The sequence below is a fragment of the Rhagoletis pomonella genome, unplaced genomic scaffold (genome assembly GCF_013731165.1).
Source record: "Rhagoletis pomonella isolate Grant_MI unplaced genomic scaffold, Rhpom_1.0 Rhpom_scaffold_00010, whole genome shotgun sequence".
Classification (NCBI taxonomy): domain Eukaryota; kingdom Metazoa; phylum Arthropoda; class Insecta; order Diptera; family Tephritidae; genus Rhagoletis; species Rhagoletis pomonella.
In genome coordinates this window covers 17951969-17966847 of record NW_023458564.1, presented here as the reverse complement: position 1 = coordinate 17966847, position 14879 = coordinate 17951969, and the positions used below count along the sequence as shown (strand labels likewise).

Genomic DNA, 14879 nt, shown 5'->3' with positions numbered 1-14879 from the left:
TGAAACTATACAAAAAAGCAAATAAGCAAATGGATGTATAGAATTAACAACAACAACCACGCTGTCGAGTTTAAATAGCGGCAAATCAGCTGCACTTGGTAGTAGTTGGTTGAATAAGGAAAATGAATTAGCAACAAGAGTTTACGGGATGTACATAGCTCAGTGGTTAACGCTTCTGACTTTGAACATCGAATTCGCAGGTTCGATCCCAGCTGAAGTCTAGAAAAAAGAAGTCTGATGAGGAGATGTGGTGATCTCCGAAATAGTGCTATAACTTCTACCGCTTAGACTTTGTTGCTTTTTCAATTTTTCCTAATAAACAATCGTGGTACAAAGCTCAATACAAATATTAAAACCAGTTTTCGCTGAAAACTACATAGATACACAGCAACAACGTCATCACCAGATTCACCTAAATGTTTCTTTTTTGCTGTAAAACTAAAGGTGTATGAAAACTAAAATATAGTTGTTATTTTCGTCATATATTTACTACATAATTAAGAAACCCCTTCATTTCTGTGTCCTTTACAACTATACATGTGAAAATGAAAATCAAAATGACTTCTTCCAAATAACCGATGCCAGATCGAAGATTTAATTTATTAGGCACCATTTTAGTAGCTTTTTGCGAAAAGTTACCTTGGCATACTTATTTACTACTTAACAAGAATTTTGGCAAAATATTGCTGATTTTGGTTACATTCGACAATTTTTATTGAGCTCGCGGCCGTTTTTTAATGAAAATTAAACATTCAAAAAAAAAAAATTATTAGCAAAAACCAACAACCACATGATCAAGTGAATTGCAGCGGAATAGATGCGCTTGATTGTGTTGGCATAACAAAAATGAAAATAGTGGAAATAAGCAAACGAAAATTTAAAAGGCGTACTTAGCGCGGTGCATGGGCAACTGGCTGAGTCAGTGGGATCGTCGGTTCGAAGCCTACTGAAAGAAGTCTGATGAGGAAATGTGGTGATTTCCGAAATAGCTATCACTTCTACCATTTTTTCAAATTATTGTTTGTTTTCCACGATAAATTTTCATTAAAAAATGGCCTCGAGCTCAATAAAAATTGTTGAATACAATTGTTATAAGGCCAAAAAATAAGAAAAAACAAAGATTTTGATTAAATAAATCATTTATTTCAAAGAAATTTTGATTTATTATTTTTGTAAATTTCTGGAAACCGATTGAAACCTGTGATTGAAATGGTTTCGGTATCGTTCCTTTTCAGGTCAAGATAACGGTTACGGTTTCGGTTCCGGTTTTGAAAAACGAAACGGTTTTACACGGTTACGGTTTCGGTTTGGGTTTCGGTTTCATTCCTTGGTTAAAAGCCAAATAGTGTATGCGGCCCCATTTTGGTCAAACGCGGCACAGTGTCCAGCATACTTCCGCGGAGTCAACTCAACATACCGTTTATGAGCGCTACGAGTTGTAATCGCCAGTATGATACCCGTAGATATACTGGCGAGAGGGCACGACGAAGTAGATTTTTATCTGAGTCAGTTCTTAAGTGGTCATGGCTGTTTTAAGGCGTACCTGTTTAAATTCAAACATGAGCGCGACCCGTACTGCGACTTCTGTCGAAGTGGCGTGGAAGAAGATGTCCACCACGTATTCTTTGAGTGCCATCGATTCGATCGGCAGATGAGTCATCTGAACTAGTCAGTAGTCGACTATATGGTGAAAGGAGCCAGTGAATGGGCATCAACCAGCGACACACTAACTTCAACTTTGAAGGAACTGAGGGACCTAGAGAAACAGCGGCGTATCACCCGTGATTAAGCCAACTCTTAGCATAGCCGCGGACTGGAACCAAACTGTGATGTTCACCCTACCAAAGCGTAGGCGCGGACTGGAACCTAGGCCGTTCCAGCCGCTCGAGCAGTGCGGCTTAGAAACTTGTGCGGAATTGGCAATTTAAGATCTCGAAAACTCGATTCACAAAATGGTCCGGGATTTGATGCCTTACCTCAGGCATACAAATGTTAAGGCATTTATCGCAGTTTCTGTACCAACCGTCCGTAGAATAATACTCCCATAAAAAGCCATTCCTCTAAATTAATAAATTCGCACAGTTTGACAAAGACTGGTAACAGCTTCTGTAAAATTGTAGTGAGACGAAACAATCACGTGTAAGTTGTACATCTTGCGAAAAATATGCAAAACATTCATCTTATAATGTGTTGGTTTGAGAAAAGCTCTTATATGAGTTTCATCCTCATAAAAGTCTTATCAGCTCGAGATTTTAAAGGATTCTCATATTGGTTGCTTGTGTTTCCGACAGGGGCTGGTGTATTGCGGAACGTTTTCTGTCTTCCCTTGCTGTGACGCGAATATCTTTATAAATACATGCTCATGTCGTATTATTTACTCGTATTGCAAAATGAAAAACACTAGCCACGTTACACTTATTTATTAGGCAGTTGTGTAACAAAGTCACCTACGATTTCTTCTTTTCCATGCGGTATCGATAATATATCGCCAGCACTAAGAAAACAAGTTACATATCCTTTTGGAAAGGATACCATGGTATTCGAAAAAAAAATGTTTCAGTTTATCACTGGTTACGTTCCACTTAAAATTTGTGGTAGATTTAATTTCGACTAAACAAATTTTTGCTAACTCGGAACGTATTCTGTTAAAATAATATTTTTTCTATCTTCCGGCAGAATCGCTACGCTAAATGAAAAGACAATAGTGAATACCAATAATCACCAATATGCACAGTATTTGAAAGAAAATATCGGACTGGTTTATTTTTCTGTGGAAGCGACCGCATGCTACTTCATTTAAATACCCAATTTTTTTAACCTTTTTTTAACAAGATTTCTATAAAAGTTTTCTTAAATATTTCTCCTGCGTTTTTATTGTTTTAATGCGCTAAGGTAATAATTATTCTTTGATAAGTTTTAATTAGAAGTGACAAAGTTTCATATTGGCAAACGAATCGTGAAGAAATACCAAGCAAATGAAAGAAATCAGTCAATGAGACAAAAGCAGAAAGCATATACAAGGTGTTTGGTTGCCGACTTCAAAGATTTTAAGGCTACATTCTGTATTTCGTTTCATTTCGAAAGACACCTAAAAGTTAGGGTCCAACTCGAACGCCCTAGGAATGACAGCCATTTTTATTTTTATCTTGCCTCGCTAGGAAAGTATGCCTTAAAAGGATCTTCTAATTTACATGTAAATCTTATGCTTATGAAAATACATACTTTCGATAGCCAATAAAACTCTCTAGTAAATAACGTTTAAAACTCCTTTTTTTTATCAGACACTTAAACTAGCGAGCAAAGTACATGTATTGAATTTTCTTAACATTCCGTTACTGACATGAATTTTACTACACGGTTACTAACATTGGTCTGCATCGAAGTTCAGCGAATGCTAATTTCTTTACATTGTATTTAATTTTTATTAGTTGTTGTTGTAATCAATAAAAATAAAATAAACATAACAAAACCAAATAACAAAATTTAATTAAATACTCCATACTAAAATAACACGTTAACAAAAATTCGAGTGCAGTAATTAATTTTTAAATAAAACAATAAATAAAATTTTGAACACAGGACCGCACTCAAAACATATTCTAACATCGGTCTCACAGACCGAATCACTGAAAAAGGAATAAAACATAACATAGAAGCGATCGATCTACACCAGCATCAACAAGATCGCTGATCAACCGAAAGGTATACAAAGAAAAGAAGTTCAAAAGGCTCAAAACTACTGTGCAGCAAGCTTTAAGAATGTGTTCGGCCTGTAGACAGCATGTTAGTAACGGGGTTAAGGATACTTTAAAATCTATGTGCAGTAAAAAAATTGTTCTCAAGAAATATATTAATAGGTCCGATAAATTTTAAAAGCTACTAGAGAAAATGGACTTTAGGGGTTATTGTTGTTTGAAACTGGTCACTGAATATGTAAAAATTACTTTATGGCTAGAGATAAATTCAGTCAGATGATTATTTAAGCCCCCAAGGCTGCAAAACTCTAGTATCGCCCAGCTGTCGAAATTCGACATCTTTTTCCATACATTTTTGAATTTTACCTATCACTAATGCTAAATCCTTTATGCGAATTACTATTTTGAAGCCCACTAGCCTAATTTATAGCGAATTTACAGGAAAACTTAAAATCGAATTATGAACGTTAATACCGGATTGATTAATGCTAATTCTACCAAGTCTCCTCCTCAGAAGCTTTTGAAAATAGACCGAAAAAGGAACCTCGATTTTCATTTATAAAAAATATGCATATGCATTTGTATGTATAGATGAGATGTCCATCACTGACTAATATGTCAAACAATTCAGAGTGTAAATAAGCTCGAAAGTACGGTATTGACAACATATCGAGCCCTAACCGCCAAAATAACGTAAGCGACATTTTTTTCAAAATTTTCTTTTTGATGCAGAAATATTCCTAGGGCATCAAGATGCATTTCTGCATCAAAAATAAAATTTTGAAAAATATGTCGCTTATGTTATTTTGGCAGTTAGGGCTCGATATGTTGCTGTGCCAAATTTCAGGATGTTAGCATAAGCGGTTCCAGAGATAAGCGATATCAGTACAGTATTGACAACATATGTTGCTGTGTCAATTTTCGGGACGTTAGCATAAGCAGTTCCAGAGATAAGCGATATGAGAATTTCAGTTTGTATGGGCGGTGCCAGGCCCACTTTCCCAGTACCTACCATTTTTCACCGTAAGTAGGGTATTTATAATCTATGCATCTGTGCTAAGTTTCAGTTCCCCAGCGCAATTGATTTTAGAGATATAGTGGTTTTCACATTTTAGTCTATATGTCAGATGCCACGCCCCTATGTATCGGGATTAACATTTCTGGATTAGAGGAAGTTATATTCTTTAAATAGGTGTATGTTTCATTGAGATGGAGCGAACGGTGCCTTCAAAAAAGGGATTGCAAAATTTTCATGCGGCGTATTTATATATAGATATTGCGTAGAATTTTTGTTACAGTATTTTTTCGAAATTTCCACCATTTTCTCTTAAGCAAGCTGTACCACGCATTGCCATTTGTCGTGCGGCTATTGAATGATGCTTGGGTCTTGTCTGAGCTCTTCTACCATAGCCATAACTTTGGGTGCTTTTCAAAACGTCAAAATACAAAGCATCAGGCCTTTTTTTTCTAAACCTCAGTAGATTTGATTGTCAAATGTGCGCAACCACGGTTAGATGCTATTTTTCTATTAGGTTGCGCAAGTATGAATTTTTCTTCTAGAGAAGTTTAGAAATAAAAGACGCTGATGCTTTGTATTTTGACGTTTTGGAACGAAATTTGCTTTTTGAAGGGTTTCTCGAATAAAGGCTCAAGGGGTCGTCCCTTCAGGCGGGACCTAAAATCCCATGAAATTTTACTGTATACGCCTTATAGCATGTTTTGACCGACAACAAAAAAAACTTTGAAAACGAGTTTTGGGATTGTGAGCTGAAGGCTGTTCACACCGGCTGTAGGCTTTTTCGTTGACATTTCTTACATCCTTTGTTTAACTTAAAATACCTTTCTTACATTTTCTTCTCATTAACAACTTTTTTATTGCTGTTTTAATTTGGCCAGCCAACTAACAATAAATCCGAACTGGCATATTAAAGATAATAAAATACGACTTCCACTTCGATAAATAATCGGAAAAAAACTAGTGCAGACACCTATTGGAATCAGTGGAATGTGAGTTTACAAATAGTTTTTAGTGAAAACTGGTTTTCGTTTGACAGATTTTACATGGACGAAAACATAAGTTTTAGGTCGAAAACCAATTTTAGCAACGAAAACATGTTTTCGAAGTCGGTCAGAACATGGTATTAACATTTAAATTAGCTCAGACATTTATTTTAACCATTTTTCCACTTTTTTGAAAGCAACTTAGGTCGGGACAAGAAAACTTAAGTAGGCCATAAAATATAAATACAAGCTGAATTTTGCAGATCCATCGATATTTTTGTTACTGATAAAAACCTCTAACCTTAGGCAAATTTGAGAAGCAAGTTCAAGTTCAAACAACAACAGTTCAAAAATAGTAAACATAAACTTTAAAACTTGGCGTTGTTCCTTGGATGAGATAACCGACTGTCGACAAATTATCGCGGATTAACAATTTAGTTTTTTTTGTCAAGAAACTGTGTCACAGGAAAAACGTTTTCTTTTTTTACGTTATCTACCATGTTGCAATAATGAAAGGTGTTATACGTTGGCAACTTCTCGCTCTAATCCGCCATCTTGAACTACCTTAGGAGAAACTGTGTTGTTTCTTTGCTATTTTCACTGAACATTTCCCAAAATATTAGAAAAAAATTCTGAACAAGCTACATTGATTCAATTTTCGTTGTTCGTTTTGTTCTTATTCGCTGACATTTGTTTTCCAATTGCGTGAAATTTGGTAAGTATTGTAATAAAACCGAATTATTTTACAAATAAATTATAATTTTGCATTTATTAGGTCATTTCCTTAGTGTTTCGCTGACCGACCTGTGCTGGTATTGTGATTAAGAGCTAATACACGTAAGTTACAACATATTATTTTGACTTTATTGATGAACCATTCCATTTGAGCTCTTTGTTATTTCAAAACCTAATGAACCATTTATTCGCAGATTTTTCGGACGATTCTGCTGTGCTGCGTTCCTGCTCCGCCTGTATATTGCTCCGACCGTATTTTATAGTGTTGCGTTCCTGGTGCGCCTTTTCATTAGTGTGTGCGTTGTGATTTAGACACGTTGAAGTAAGTTGAAACCAGGTTCTCGTTTGTTAAAAACCTAAAAAACCATTTATTTGCAGATTTTTTGTATGCTTCTGCTGTGCTGCGTTCCTGCTCCACCCGTGTATTAGATTGCTGCGTTCCTGTTAACATACATATCGTCGCTTAAAGTACAAAACCGCGTAACTGACATTTGCTGCTAAAAATTGGATTCGCTCACACACGTTTTTGGATCAATCCTTATCCATTCTTCCTGAAATATACTAGCCAAAAATGCGATTGCTTTTTACAAAAAGATAACCATTTTGAAATATGAGTGTTTTTACTCTCTAGAAATTAATTTATGCAACCTCGCATACGTGGGTTTGCATTATCTCTATACGCGGTTTTGCAATTTATTGATAAATGGTTTTGTACTTTAAACGACGATATGTATGTAGATGTATGTACATGTATATCACATATATTGACTTAGATATGTATACACAATTAATGGTGTACATAAATTTTTTTTATATTGAAACTAGATATGTATATAGTACATATTTTATTATTATTAGTCGGTTCAAAAAAGTCCTATCTCAAATAAAAATACTTCGAAAATGTGCTGAGATAGGGTGTTTTTGAACCGAGTTCCGAGATAGGGCATTTTTCAATGAAATTCTAAAATAGGGCGTTTTTCAGCCAAATTTTGAAATAGGGCGTTGAAAAGCTTTCTGATATCGGGCGTTTTCGACCTGGCTGCCGAGATAGGTCGATCTTCTACTCAGCCATCGATATATGGTCGAAGTTTTCGTTATACGGAAGACGATTAAACACGATTTTTTTTTTTATCGATTCTAAAAAAACTAAGGTAATTTTTAGCCACTTCAAACTTGCATATAATTAGACTAGAATTGAAGGGGCTATAAAACTGAGTGCTCAAAAAAATTCTAACACTTCTGAGAAAAAAGTTTGAATTTTGGTTGAAAATTTGTTGTATTTTTTGTAGTTTTCTACGATGTTTTAAAATTCGGTTTATATGGGTTTTGTTAGAAATTCAACTTTACTTTTGTTGCAAATTCTAAGCAATAAATAAATTAACATGAGAGGGAAATAATATCACTATGAAATGGGGTTGCTATTGATATGACCGATACTGTATGTATATAATAAATTTTGTACAATTAAAAAAGTGGATTTACTAAAATGAACACAACGTATTAATTACAAATTCTGAAATATGTCGTTAATTTCAAAAACAAATAAATAAAACTTTAAAAAGTAGTCAATGCTTGCTGTATGACACGAACTTGGATATACGTGGACTTGGGTAATGTATAATTCCTTATATGATTCCTCAAAGTATCCCTTGTATAACACTGTGGAACACAAAAAAAACCTTAGTGCGACTATATCAGGTTTGATAGCTGTTGGCCATACCAATAATGCCTCATACTAAGATTTACTAGATCAATTCGTGTTCTCCGAGAAAAAAAATTTTCACGATCCAAAAATCTGAAAAATTGTTTTTCTCCAAAGTTTGAACATTTATCGTTTTTGGCCTATATTTTGTTGAAAATACCATACAAAGCAAATATAGGGCAAAAAACAAAGAATTTTCAAAATTTTGAGAAAAGAATTTGGCGGCTATACTCAGATTTTTGAATCGTGAAATTTTTTTTCTCGCGAACACGAATTGATCAAGTAAAACTGAGCATGAGGCATTATTCGTATGGTCAACAGCTATGAAACCTGATATATGCGCACAAGAAGCCTATATGAAAGAGGGGGACAAAAGATCACACGTAAATGAATTCCTCTTTTTGGCCTGTACAATATAAGGGACACATTTCAAATTCATAAGGGATAATTTTCTTAGTGATACGGCTCATAAAAGGAATTATATAAGCCATACTGTTCTAGCTGGGTATTCATCAGCTCGAAAATTTTAAGCATATTATCATATTCCTGTGAATAAAAACACGCCTAATTTTATTATTTTAATTATCTACAATTTTATGAGACTACCAAGCCATATATATACCTCTTCTGATAATCGGAACGCTGTTGAGAAGGCATACAATTTAGTACTTTTTCAACTAAAAGGCTTTTTTTTTATTCCCGTTTATCTTGTAATTCCAAAATACAATATTGACCTAAGGTAGTTCGATTTCGAGCTGTCACAACGTACAACACCTTTCATTATTGCATCATGGTTATCTACTAGATAATTTTATTGGCCTTTGAATAAATATATTTTCCTTATATGACATAATGTTTCAAGATACACCTTCGAATAGAGGCAACATAAAAGTGGCTGCCAGTCCTAGGGCGTTCAAGATGGAGCCCAACTTTTAAGTATATTTCGTGAGGAAATGAGCCACAGACCGTAACCTTAAAGCCTTTGAAATCGGTAAGAAAACACCCTGTATATAAAGTGATAGGCGATGTTGTACATACAATATACATATCGCACTAATGTTTCGGGGAAGGCAAATACATTACAAAGTCGAGGTAATGAAATGAAAGAAGAAGAACCGACGGCCAAGAGAAGAACTGGTCCAAGATGTTGCTGCTCGTTATCAGTCAGTAGAGCAACAAGAAAAAGAAGTAACGACTGCAGCGGGAAAAAACTGCATTAATCGATGTCGCAGCAAGTTCATTGCAGCAGCCATGGCCGGAATAGTGTGAAAAACAAGAACAAAAAATACGTCATCAGCAAAATAATAATTTTAAAGACATGTTGCTGCTGCATCAGCGCTGAGCAGTCGCAAAGCAAATGCGCCTCAACAAAATAGACAACGAAAAAAGTCAGAACAAAGTAAAAAACTTAAACAAATGCGCACATCAGGCTGCTGTTTTTGTTGGAAAAGCTCTTAGCATTTTTTCTACTTCTTTTTCTATTGCTTATAATTATTAAATAAATAATTTATATTTGTGTGCACTAAAAAACGCCGCAGATTGCTCATTGCAATTTAGTAATTGCAATCAATCATCTCTGTTGCCTGCCTGATTGCAAGTAAGTGCACGGCCAGCGAAATATGCGAGATGAAGAGTATTTGAGTTGGAAAGGGATGAGGAAGGCAGCCAGGCATTGAGGCACTATGGCGAGCGTACTGTTGCCAGTCTGTAATGCTTGACTGAATAGCTGGCGGAGGGAATTGATTGAATGATTGATGATTAATGCATTTTGCTTGCAAATTCGACGAACCAAACAACCAACCAATCAGCAATGGAGCCAACCAACCTACCAGCCAGGCAACCAAACAACCAAACAACCGAGCGACGGGGGCCAACTAAATTACATTGCAAGCACTAAACCAGGTTCAAGCGATAAGAATGCGGCGGGTTGCACGGGCGGCGACATTGGCGACCAACGCAAGGATGACTTGCACCAAGTGCTCGCCAAGGCAAAGATGAAAATGTCCAGTCAGCAAACGCGCAGAAATGGCGCTTAAGATATGCAGCAGCATTGTTCCTGAACTACAACTAGTGCTCGTATTATTTCTATGCTAACCAAGACGCCGCTGCCTGTTGATATTAGTTTTGCTCTTGTTTTGCGTTTTGTGTTTTGTTCTAGGGTTCCTGCTCTTGCCTCTGGCTAGCATTTGCCTGCTTAAATATGCATTTTCAATTAAGCGCAATTTCGATGCAGCGCACATTCGCCACATTCGCCACCTTCGCAGCAGCAGCCAGCAGCATCAACGCGTTTTCTCGCTGTTGTCATCAAGTGGTTACGGACGGAGAAGAAAGAAGGAAAGAGCGGGTCTTGGGTGGTGTGTAAATGCTGCCTTCAGAATTTCGTGTTTACCAAAGTTGCAAACAAGCGAAGAAGCAGCTTTTTGATTGTTTTAGATTCGTTTTTCTTTTTTGCTCCCATTATTGCCTGCAACGCATTCCTATTAAAGCAGCTATATTCTAGTAAAATGTAAGATATATTTATAAGTTGGAATATGTTTGCGCTTGAGCTTTAATATCTTGTGCACGTAAGGCTCGAAGGTCGAGGCCGAATATGGTTTTACGCAATAAGCGCAAACATCGATGTAGCAAAAAAAAAACGATACAACTGTTGTGCTCTATTTCAAAGCGAAGAAGCTACAGAAAAAGGGAGGGGACGGTGCGCAGTGGTTTCGATGGCAATCGCGGGCGTCTGACTTGGAGCAAGCGGCTCGCTATATAAACGTGCGCTAGGTTTGGGACCCGCCCGTAAAAACCCCTTCCAATGATGAAGAACAATTAAGCCTCGGATGAGATCCCCCTTTTGATGTCGACTACGATTTGAGGGCATGCACCTGGAATGTCCGGACCCTTAATGTGGAAGGTGCCTTGCGACGTCTACTACAGCCGCCATGTAAAGGAGCGCAGATTCCGTGTTGGATTTGTAGTGGGAGAGAGTATGCGTCGCCGAGTATTGTCGTTCACCCTGTACTGTCGTTCACTCTGTATTTAGGTCTTATGAGTTCCTTTCAGTGATTGCGATTTTTGAACCTCAATTAAAAATATTTTTCATCATCTCGAACTTTGTAAGCAACCTTTGATGCATAGCATAATGTTTCCATATCACGTGAAAACGATGTCCAAATCCATATAAAATTTCTTGCCGTGAAACCTGTGTGAAATTCCGTAACAACCTCCCGAGAAAGTACTCTGTTCACGAGGTGAAACAGTTCGAAACAAAGTCACCAGCAAGGCTACCTTACCTCGAGTTCGTCATAGTTTTTTTTTTCAATTGTATAACGATACACTTAGACAACATGTCAACGTTTTTCTGGATATTTTAGTCCGCCATTTAAAACAAAAAAAAAGTAAATCTGAAAACCTTTGAGATGAAAGTACACATGGTAAAAAAAATCTATGCAAAGTTTGGTGAAAAACCCCGTTTTTTGATATATTTTGGATTAAGTTAGCTTGGCTAAACGATAACATTTCACATTGCGTAAGGGCTCATCTCTAGCTTAGTCAAAAGTATGGTGGCGTTATTTTTACATCGTAAGCATAAAGAAATTTTTGTCGAGTTTTAACAAACTGCTAGTCTTTTAGTCCGAAAAATCCTTCAAAGTAGAAAAGAATGCAAGTCGAAGCGTCTAAACAGCGTTAGTACCCAACTATTAGTTGATAATCTAGAATTTCTTGCTATCCTGCAGGATGTCAAAGCATTCCATATAGATTGTGCCTCTATTATCATCGCTAAATCCAGTTCTGGTCTTAAATAGTTGATAGAAGGATATACCTGTGCTGATCTTAGCCAACTTGTCTGTCCGCTAGTTCCCCTCCCTCCTATCCACCTGAGGTCAGACACCTAGAAGATCATGGCTTGTATGCTGACGTACCGTCTCTGGAGTGTCCAATGAAAAGTGAGTTCTTTATCAGAGCCGCTTCTGTCCTGATTGCTGCCTAATTATCAATGAATACGTTCAATGGAGGGTTAGAAAGTGTTAGTTCAGTTACCGATTCCTCTGCTTGAGTTAAAACATAGATTTCGTCCTTAAACATACTTCAGTAGCGCAGAAGCTTGTACAAAATTTTAGTTTAAGGGCAGAATAGGGCATCATCAACTGGTTCAGCTATTTGGTATCCATCAGTGAAGAAGTTGTGGATGTCGTGATTGAATCGGAGTCCTTTGCTCCATTGGTCTTGCCCAATATTATGCGTAGCCCCTTTTTAAATTTGACTGAGGATCGGCATAATCCAAACTGCTGGTCAGCAGTCGATAATGTCTGTAGCCAAACGGACTCTGTTACCATGTTTATATGATGCTTCGATTCGTTCTAAGTCAAACCAAGTTATTTGGACACACACACATGTAAACACATTCTTCAATCGAATAGAAACCTTTAGCCGCGCCAGCATAAATCACATTGTGAATGCCAGTTAGGAGTTGTTGAATCATGTCAAGAGTGCATATAAATACGGAATTTGTCCACACGGTTGTTTTATGCAACCCTATATGAACTAAAACATTTAAATAATTATTGAAATTACATTTACGCTAAGCTTTGTTATAAAATTAATAGCTAAGATAATGTTTACATGGCTGTTTGAGTCTTAAATTATTATTTCCAATGTTTATTATTTTCAAGAATTCACACATGTGTTAACATGGTTGCATCGGACTGAACTCTATTTGAAAGTGTGTTCGAACGACTCATTTATTTTGTTGCATATAAACACTTGCACTTCAAGCGAGTTACACTGACACGAGTTAATTCGATACCGCGTTTGATGTCATTTAAACAAGATACGTGTTAGTTGTTTTGCCACGGTTAGTTTTTGAGCCGACTTTCCCGCCGAGTCAGTCGAAATAGGTACTCCTAGTAGGCTGATCTTAGTTTTTATCAACTTAACTTAACCGCTGTTCAGACTGCCCGATGGGAGTTTATGTATGCACATACATATATACTCAGACCAAAGTCAAGGATTAACTTACCTGAAAAGATAACAAAAAGAAAATAGTTTTGATTATTTTAAATGTACAGCTATTTTTGTAATTTTTTTAAATGTGATTATAAATGCTTAAAATAAGGTTTTGCTTTGATTCTGCATATCGAAAGCTCTTTTTGATTGAGGTTTCAGACTTTGTTTTTCTCGTAGATATTTAATTTATGCCTTTAATTGCTTTTAACATTTTACTCATACTTATATACATATGCCGTAATTGCCTTTCGTATTTGACTTCAGGGTGGAAAAAACTTATTTTTTTTTTAGTCCAGCAGCAGTAAATACATACATACATACATGCAAGCATACATGCCGCATAAATTTTTGTCTTTTTAATAACATCAGAATCGGAACATGTGCAAATAGCATAGCAACGTATAAGTAAGAATAATAATAACAGCATAAAAAGCATAAATAGTAACGAACCGAACAGGCAAGCATAAACATTCTGACTGATTGATTGACTGAAGGGTTGGCAACACTGCAACAAATAATACTGGAGCAAAAAGCACACGCATTTGGTAAACAAAGCAAGCATTGAAACAGGAAAGACTGCAGTGGAAATAAATAAACTGGAGAATGAAGGAAATGAAAGAGTTAAAAATAATAATAAACATCATAAAGAAAAAACACAGCGACGCAAAAATGTATGTATACAGCATTTTCGAAAAAAGAATCGGGCATTGTTTTTATTTCCTTTCGTGTGGCAAATACCACAAGTGGGGATAACGCAAAGCAAATGTTTTGCCACGGATGCTGCTCTGGAGCTGTGCGCAACGATGCTGCCACTCTAGATTTTGTATGTATCCGCTAATGTTTGTTTTTTTTTGCCTGTGCAACTTTGCACATGCAGCAAAAACAACAAAACAAAAAATCGAGAAAAGCAAGAAAAAATCGAAAAATCTGCCATAAAACGTGACCGGCCATTTTTCAATGTCAGACGAAAATGTTTGTGCTCGCCCTCGTCGTCTGCTATATTCTACCACTACTTTTTGCTTATTGGGCTCCTGGCAACATTACGCCCGATATTCTTTGGCTGCTACTGCGTTTTGTATATTTTTAGAGTTTTGCTTTTAACGATTTCTCTTCTTTGTGTATCATTAAATGTTTTGTTGTCTCTACTGCAGTCATGAAAAAAAATTAAGGAAAACGAGTTGAAAAGGGAATTTCTCGATATTCAGTTAGGCTTCTAGTTTTTTATTTGCAACAAATACATTTCGCTAGCTTAGAAAGAAAAGTTGCTAAGTCCCATTTTAAAAATTTTACAGGAGAGGAAAAATCTTCTTATAGCCATTTTCTTTAACTATTTCGCAAGACTTCGAATCAAACATTTTGCGCGTTTAAAGCAAAGCAAAACTCCATAAGAAACAGAAGGATTCGATATTTATTAAAAGATGTCGTATTATTTTGGCCTTATCGGATTTGTGGTGCTTCTTTTGGACTTAGCAAATTTTCCTTTTATTGCTTATGAAGAGGAAAAAATAAAACAAGTACCTTCATAATTTTCGAAACGATGCGTATTCAATTTCTCTAGCCTCCTATATCAAAATATGAGTTTTCATAAAAAGTGGACTTAGCAACTTTTCACTCTAAGCTAGCGATTTTCTTTTTCTTTTAAGTAAATTTATAGATATATGTATATGAATACGTACATTAGGGTGGTCCAAAATAAGTCAATTCGGAATTTTAATGCTTGTTCTCTATATAAATCCGGTAGTATATTTTGTTAG

The 14879-nt window shown here is 36.1% G+C and overlaps 1 long non-coding RNA gene across 1 annotated transcript; it reads left to right on the top strand.

The window, feature by feature from the left end:
* The first annotated feature begins 6367 nt into the window (after positions 1-6367).
* On the top strand, positions 6368-6979 carry LOC118746419. The gene is made up of 4 exons (XR_004993833.1): positions 6368-6411; positions 6472-6533; positions 6626-6753; positions 6810-6979. It is a non-coding gene; the product is annotated as an uncharacterized LOC118746419 (long non-coding RNA).
* The last annotated feature ends 7900 nt before the right edge of the window (positions 6980-14879 follow it).